The sequence below is a fragment of the Impatiens glandulifera genome, chromosome 4 (assembly GCF_907164915.1).
Source record: "Impatiens glandulifera chromosome 4, dImpGla2.1, whole genome shotgun sequence".
In the NCBI taxonomy this organism is placed as follows: domain Eukaryota; kingdom Viridiplantae; phylum Streptophyta; class Magnoliopsida; order Ericales; family Balsaminaceae; genus Impatiens; species Impatiens glandulifera.
The window spans coordinates 3,526,867-3,536,108 of NC_061865.1; the positions used below are offsets into that span (position 1 = coordinate 3,526,867).

A 9,242-nucleotide genomic window follows, 5' to 3' on the forward strand; every position below is an offset into this window, starting at 1 on the left:
TATGATTTATTAATGATAATTAAATTTAGAACGTGTTTTTAGTGCAATTCGAAATAATGGTCCTATTTGTAAATGCCCAGATACATAGTTGGAGTTAGGTTTGGGTAAAAAATTAAAATATTTTATTGAAATATTAATTTAGATGTAATAATATTTTAAAATATATTTTAATTAAGTATATATATTAACAAACTTAAAACATTTAATAATTCAAATTCAACTCCATTCATGGCTTATTTTCTTCATATGTATGCTATTAATGGAGTTTTCTTACATTTATTTTTAAGATAAAATTCATTTCATTAATTTATTAATATCAAAGATCGCAATCAAATTATAAAAACTAAATAAAAACAATTAAGTTCAAGTTATGATCTAATTAAGTTGTTATAAATTATAAGAAAAAATTACATTCTTTAAAAACCATTATATTTGTTGATTTAGACAAAAGAAATGCCAAATATAATTATATAATAATAAAATATTTATTAAAAAATAAAATAAAAAATATTTTATTAATAATTTGAATGATACAGTAGATAAAAAAAAAATGTAATATTTAATGATTATTGAAAAAACCCAATATTCCAAACAATACAAATTATTTTATTTTAAATTTTTGTGCCCCAAAGTTTATTCTAAAAAAGCAATTACACATATTAATTTGAATTTCTTAAGAATAATCAAGAAGTTGTTTTAAACAAAAATTTAATCCAACAACATTTAATCATATACTAAAATTAAAGATTATGAAATGAGGTTATATAACGTGGGTCTACTCGTTTCAAAATTCAAACTAAAAATAAAAAATATAAAATTAAACTTATTAGAAACATAAATAATTAATTGATTTGTGAATGAAACTAACTAATAAGCCCCACTAATTATTTTCCATAATTTGACAAGCCAATCAAGCCGAGCCAAGCCAAGCCAAACCAGTTTAGTAAATAAATGGCCAATGTTTTTACTTTTTACCAAAACTGCCTGGTAAATGGTAATAAATCCGGCGGCAAAACGATGGTATAATTTGTACATACCACGGGCGTTCTCTTAATTTGCTCATAATTTCCCCTTTTAACGATGATCCATATATAATATATATATATATATATGCATGCAAGTTCTTGTTCATTAATTCATCTCTAAGAATTAAATTATATGTGAGATATGGGTTATAAGGTGATGGTAACTTTTTACATGATGGTTATAATTATATTATCTTCTTTGATTATTCCTTCCGATGGCCGGAAGCTCATGATGATATTACCGGCGACAGCGCCAGCCTTGCCGGAAAATAGTAATTTCTTGAACTTGATGATCACCTTCCTAATTCGTAAAGCTCGTGTTCCAGCGGCGGCTATCATGGACGACGAAGAACATCTGTTTTCGCGCCGCCACCGGATACTTGGCTCCGTCCCAAGCCCTGGCATGGGACATTGATTTTTTATTTTAACAAAATTTTGGTAGCTAGGCAATTCAATTGATTGTTTAATTAATTTGGCTAGTTTTGAATGGTGTTAATCCATTGTAAAATATAGCTTGAGATATAATTATCTTATGTATATTATTTAATGAGATACGGATTAATTAATAGATGATCATTCATTTCAACTTTTGAATATTAATTATGCTATGATCAAATTAATATATATAATATATATGGAACAAATAAATCATGATCATGCATGAAATAGTTATTACGTAACATGTGAATTAGAGAAATTGTGATGGGTTAATTTAATACAATTAATAAATTAAAAAAAAAAAATACAAGTTGAGAATGATCAATGAAAAATACATATATAACGTTTTATCACAAGGAAAAGTAAGGACATTCATTCTAATATAAATCAACAATAAAATAAAATTGACATTGTAAGGTTCTTAACAAACAAAAACAATCGGCTTTAATTATTTATAATTTTATTTAACAAGCCTAGCTGCGCTGAGCCGAGCCGAACAAGTTGAGTGAGTAAAAAATGGCCAATATATTGTTACTGCGGTAAGAAAAACTGCCTTGTAATATTTCCAACGGCTAATCGATCCCAATTTCCTTTGACGGTTTCATATTGTGGTAATCAAAATTAGTGGTAATAGATCTTAAAAATAGCTAAATACATATAATAAATAAGATTAGTTATTTAATTGTTAAAGATTTTTTATGAGAATAAATCAAATAAGGCATTAAAAATTATTTATTTATTTATTTCTTAATTGTATTCATTTGAGTTCCATAACACGAAGAAGAAAGTAGTAGAACAAGCCGAATAACGAATAAACTAATAATGCGGTGTCGAAAAAATTCATACAAAAAATATTTTGAATCGTAGTAAAATTTGGCTTTTACCCATTGATTGATATATAACACCTGGAAATGTTATGTCAAATGATAATGGATTATTTATATATATTTTCGAATAATGATAAATTCGTATAAATTAAGGGAGATACGTATAGGAGAACATCCAAATGAAATACTAGTTTCCATAACACTTTATTTAAAAAAAAAAAAACTCAAAATATAAAATCCCCTTTACTATTAGAAATAGTATATTTAGTGAGGATTAACAACAAACGACTCATCAAAAAAAGCTAAGTATTATTTAGTTTATAAAAATTTGGGACGAAAATTCTAATAAAACTAAACAAGATAACCGATATTGTCTATTATTTTGATTATTTAGAAATGATTTTTGTTGGCTTCGTTTTAAGTCAGTTTGAAGACCGAATTCGGTTGAGCACGTCAATACTTTCGATTCAACGAAAACTCTTGAAATAAAGGCCCTCAAGCCGCATTTCTACATCATAATTCTACTAGTGTCAGTTCTTTATTTTCCATTCTTCTAATCTATTTCAGCACAACAAGAAGGAATTTACTACTCTCAAATGCCATAAATTTAAAAAAATAGGTACTCAAAAGTGTAACGATAAACACATTTACTGAACACATTTTTAGTCTTACCGTTGGGCTATTTGTAGAACAAGAATGGATGATCGAACAAAACACAAAATTAACTAGTAGAAAAATAAATGAGACACTCTTAAATATTAAAGAAACTATTAAAACGGCATAAAACAAAATTTTTCAAATTCATTAGAGAAATATATTAACTAATTCTATTAATTACATGTATTATTGATCATCATGTAATTTTGTGTTATGAATAAGGAATGATAAGTTAAAACATGATTAGACTTAAAAAAATAAAATTTTCTAACACTATACTATTTTATGTTCATTCATCACTAAATTTATGCTATTTATCATTAATTCATCATGTATAGCTTCAAATAAAATAATAAAAAAACCATATATAAATATAATATTTTATAATAACATCCTCCAAGATCCAGATCATTTCCTCTGAACAAATCTCAGCCTTGTGGGTCCAAACGGCTACTTTTACAATCGGTGGATTCTTGTCCGTTCATCAAAACATAAACAGAAACAAAAAAACAAATATAAAAATCTCCTTCACGACAATAATCACCACCATCAACCGCCGCCCACGGTGGCGCGTAGCAGCGCGTGGGTTGATTTAACCGGAGAGACATATACTTGACTTTGTATCATTATTTCCCCAACCTTAAACCCGGTACCACCATGAACGCCACCCGAATAGCCGCCGGCGCCGGCACCGACGTCGTCCGTTACAATATCCATATATATCTCTGAAAATCTGCTGTCTCTTTTCACTTGAAAAATGCTAACTTTTGATCTAATAACAAAGAAAAGCAATGGAGAATCCAAACCCGTTTAGCCATTTCGGCAAATGAATTAAAGAAAGCCGTTTCTGGGTACTCGCCGGAATTGATCATCTTTCGTTGGTTCAAGTTATCGAAAAATGACATCTCCATTTTAGGATGGATTAAATGAAGATACTTTTCCTTTGTAAATACCCCAATGAAGAATTAGGATTCTGATTCAAGAACTGAACTGGGTTTACAGCAGATTTCAATCTCATGAACTGTTCATAGCAGATTGAATTCTTGATTGAGTTGAACCCAGCCATCATTTCTCGAAAAATAAACGATTCGAAAGCGAAACACCTATGATTTGGTTTGTGAAAATGAACTCCGGCCACAATCGATTTCGCCGCGGATTTGATGTTCCAATTTGCAGATTCCATTTCGGACACCATCTGTTTAACAAAACTCCTAACAGATGTAACTGCATATTGCAAAAGTTGAATAAAATCTCTTGGATTTGAATTGGGTAATTTTATCCCATCAATTTGAGATTGTAATTTCTTCAGCGTGAGTTGATACATCTTGATAATGTTCATCTGCTCTTGAATCTGGGCTAACAAAATGGTAATTTGAGGTGGGGTAGAATTAAAATCAATCTGTTGATTGAGATAACTCTGTTTAAGTTGAGAAATTTGATTGAGTTGTTTTACTAAAGATTCATCGGCTGACTGAATCTTGTCGGAGTTGTAAGGAAACTGAGCTGCTTGAAGTTCGGCGTAAGAGGATTTAACTGAGGAAATGGTAGCGAAGAGTTTGGCTGCAAAGGATTCCATGAAAAGGGTGTTTGTTGTGGCATTGGATCCATTGAAAAGTTTTGTTTTTGAAGGTTGGGATGAAATGGGTTTATTTGAATCCATAGATGAAATTTAGACGATTGTGGATCAATGAAAGTATGAATATGTTTATATGTTCTTCTTTGTGTGTGTGAAATGAGAAAAGAAAAATGCGGCTATGATGACAGAGATAAGACAGAGTGAACAGAGTTTGCAGACTTTAAGAAATATTAAGGGCGGGAAAGAGATCATACATGCATCTTTTGGGGTGGTTTATTTTGTCGGATCTGTACATAGAAAATAGTGCCTGTCCTAAAAAGGTTCAAAATCATCGATTTGATTTTTTTTTTAATTTAAAAAATATAAAAATTAAGACAACTCCATTTATAATATAAGGAGAAAATAATAATTATTATTAATTTAAAAGAAGTAATAATTATTTTAATAACAAATTTAAAAATATTAATATATATAAATAAAATAAAATTATTAATTTAAAATTAATAAATTAATATTTTAATTAATAAATTAAAAAATATAATGAATAAATAAAACAGATAAAAAATAAAATGAGAATAAAATAATTAGAATTATTTAAATAACCCGAACCATATAAAGATAAATAAAAGGGAAGGTTTGTTTGGTAATTTATGACATGAGTGTATTAATTAAAAAAAATTATATTTCGTTAACTTTAATTAAATATAATAATTTTGTATTATATTAATAAAAATATTATAATATAGTTGATTAAATAATATTTTAATAAATTTTATTATTACATTTTTTGTTTTTTTAACCATGGGAAGGGTTGATTTGATTATAAATAAAAACTCATATTATTTATTTAAGACTGATATCTATTTATTTTATTTTTATTTTTTTCTGAATTGAAGACTGATATCAACTTCAGTTTTAAGTTTTTTTTTTTTTAATTTTAAGTGAGAATTCTAAAATGTAGCAAATGAGCCTTCAACAAGAATTACAACTACCGTATTTAAAAACTATTATTTTAATTGAAGGTCTTTTTCTTCATTTTGAATTAAACTATTTTGTTTCATATTATTACTTACTTAATTATAATTCACAAGTCATTCATGATTGAATTACTTAAATGGAAAGAGTTACGTGGGAGCTTAAGTCTCCATGCCCAAGTGTGTTATTACAAGGTGATCTAGGTTATTTATGAGTTTTTGATAATTGATGTTTGATAAAAGAAAATTAAATTACTTTAAATTTTTATTGATTAAATTACTATGATTTTTTTTTTTTTTAAAATTTATAAATTAAGTATATGAATTCACTAAAATAGGCTATATCATAATTTAACCATTTTTAAATGTGCATCTACACACCAAAGTAGTCCAGTGGTAAGAGTCAGCTTTAAAAATAAAAAAAGTTACGTGTTCGATTTCATCTGAAAGCTTTAAGTTTAAGCGGGAGAAATATTGTGGGTGACATGCTAGTTCTCTTCTAATTCCAAACAAAATGTGCAACTAACCTGGTAAAAAAAATTATGTTGCCGAAATCGAACCCTATCTCTAAGTGAGACAATATCCTGACAAACTAGGGTACAACAAATTTCTGTTAAAAATTCATTTTATACAAATTTAAACAATATTATATTATTATGCTTAATTCTTTTGTCTTACAAATATCCATATATACTTAATATAATAATAATAATAATTTGAAGACATATGTAAAAGAAGTCTATGTCAAACATTCATTTCTTTAAACATTATTATAAAAAACATTCCGTTGCCGGGAATCGAACCCGGGTCTCTCGGGTGAGAGCCGAGTATCCTAACCAACTAGACTACAACGGATTTGTATTAAAAATTCAATGATGTAATTACATATAAATTAAAAAAATATTGTATTAAGTATTTCTTATTTCTATTGCCTTACAAATATCGATATACATTTCTTATTTCATGTGTAATTAACAAATAAAATATTATAGTAAAATGTATAAATATATTTTAAATTAAGTTATTATTAAACAATGGTGATACTAAATTTCGTTGCCAAGAATCGAACCCGGTCAAGTATCCTAACCAACTAGACTACAACGAATTTGTTTTCAAATTTTAAGGATATAATTATATACATATGAAGACATAGGTAAAAAAAATTCTATGTCAAACATTCATTTTCAGAAATTAGCACAAACTAGCATAGATCAGTGGATTTGTAATAGTAATAATATAAATAAAATATTATTTAATATAAATATTTTAGATAAAATTAATATTATTCAAATGATATTCTATTGATATAAGTGACAGCTTCATTTATCGAATTTATAAAAAAAAAACTCGAATTTATCATTTAATCTTAACTCTTGATTCTCAAACTTATCCTTTAATCTCGACTATTTTATCTCAAACAGCTTATTTTTAAACTCAACTATATATTCATCTCAAACTTATCCTTTAATCTCGACTATCTTATTTTTAAACTCAACTATATATTCATCTCAAACTTATCTTTTAATCTCGACTCTTTCATCTTAATTTTATCTTTTAATCTCGACTCTTTCATCTTAAATTTATCCTTTAATCCTCTAAAATATTTGATTAAGCATATTAAATATATATAGATGTTTAAATAATTTGATATTATTATTTTTTTTGTTTTAAATATATTTTGATTTAAATAAACAATTGGTTTATATATATATTAATTTGAAAAATTATTTATATAAATTTAATAATAAAAGATATATTTATAGGATGAGAAAATAAAATAAAAAATGCTTTTTATGAAAGAATATATATTATATCTAACTATATAATGATGATAAGAGATAAATAATATTTAATTAGGGAGGAGGGAAAACATAATAATTATAAATAGAGATAAATCTATAATTGTAAACAAAGAAAAGATCAAATAATTGTAGAGTGGAACGAAAATCAAATGATTGTAGATGGAACGTGTAGTATATTACAAGTATTATTCTATATATAGATTGTTTGAAATAAATTTGGAATTATTAATTATATATTGTTTCAATATACTGTATCTATTTGCAAACTTAAAGCATATAAGACAATCAAATGTTTTGAAAGTTGGTTTTGATTCTATATTATATATATACTGGTTTATTATTTTCTATACTAGATTAAAAATGTGGTAAAATTTGTGTTAGATTAATTTAATAACACTTTGATAAAAAAAAAAATCTCCTTTAAGTTGTAAGATTATTAGCCTTGTTTATAATCACGTCTTTCATACTTGACCTGAAAACCACTTAATGGTATCATCCTCTTTATTAAACCAACCATATTCTCGATTCCTACTCTAGACATGCATCTTCGACGCCGACACATTCTGTAACCCCGGGACCTTCTTGAACAAAATAAAAATTCGGAAACCAACTTAACTTTGTTACCATTCATTACCAGCTAGAACCAACTTAAGTAAAAAGACAAATTAAGCACTTACTTTATACCAATATCATCAATTATAAAAAATGAATTATAAAAGTACAATTTTATCATTTTTTATAATTAAATAAAAACAATGAATTCTATTAAATTTTTTTTAAGAAAATTAAGGGTAATTTCATACTTTTACCGTAAAAAAAAAAAAAAAAAATGGGCTTCAGCCCACCCGAGCCCCTACATATATTTTGTCCTGGGTATGAGTGACAATTTCATTTATCCATCTTAATTCTTGATTCTCAAACTTATCCTTTAATCTCGATTCTTCTATCTCAAACACCTTATCTTTTAAACTCAACTATTCATCTTAAGTTTATCTTTAAATCTCGACTATTTCATCTTAAAATTTATCTTAATCCTTCAAAATATTGATTAAGTATTATTAGATATATATAGATTGTTTAAATAAATTTGAAATTATTTATTTTATTTTGTTTTAAATATATTTTAATTTAAATAAATATTATATATATATAATTAGAGAATAAAAATATTTATATAAAATTATAATAAAAAATAATATGTTTATATGATAAGAATATAAAATAAAAAATTGTTTTATGAAGTATATATATTATATATATATATATATATATATATCTAATAATATAATATTATAGATATATATATATATATATATATATATTATATATATATATATATATATATGATAATAAGAGAGAAAATAATACATTATTAGGAGAGAAAAACATAATAATTATAAGGAAAGATGAAATCAAATAATGATAAATGGAACATCTCTAAATTATTTGATTAAGTATTATTAGATATATATAGATGACAACCTCCAAATATAGATTCTATAATGGAATTGGGATGGCTAAGAGGGGATTAGGCCCTTTGCAAAGTGAAGCCAAATTTCTCTTCATTGTCGAAATCTTTTGGTTGAAGCAGCTCTCCTCCCACAGTCTTCACAATTAAATGAATTAATCAAAGAGCCCAACACTGATGGATGGACTCTCATTGCTAGGGACAATCCGATGCAACCCTCCGTCCACCCTCCAAAACGGAACCAATTCAAAGTCTTGACCACGCAACATCGATCTTGGAAATCAATAAACCTCTCGGGTTTAAATTCCATTGGACTTTTCCAATGATCAGGGTTGCGACCTATCGCCCACACGTTCACCATACTTGCGCATCCAGTTGGTATGGTGGTAGCCACTCAGTTCAACTTCTTTATGAACTTGACGAGGGATAAGAAATGGGATCGGTGGATGCATTCTTTAGAGTTTCTTTTATAAAC

General features: G+C 26.4%; 1 non-coding gene across 1 annotated transcript; it reads right to left on the minus strand.

Moving 5' to 3' along the window:
- Window positions 1-6,279: 6,279 nt before the first annotated feature.
- On the minus strand, window positions 6,280-6,352 carry TRNAE-CUC. Its single transcript has one exon. It is a non-coding gene; the product is annotated as a tRNA-Glu (tRNA).
- Window positions 6,353-9,242: the final 2,890 nt, after the last annotated feature.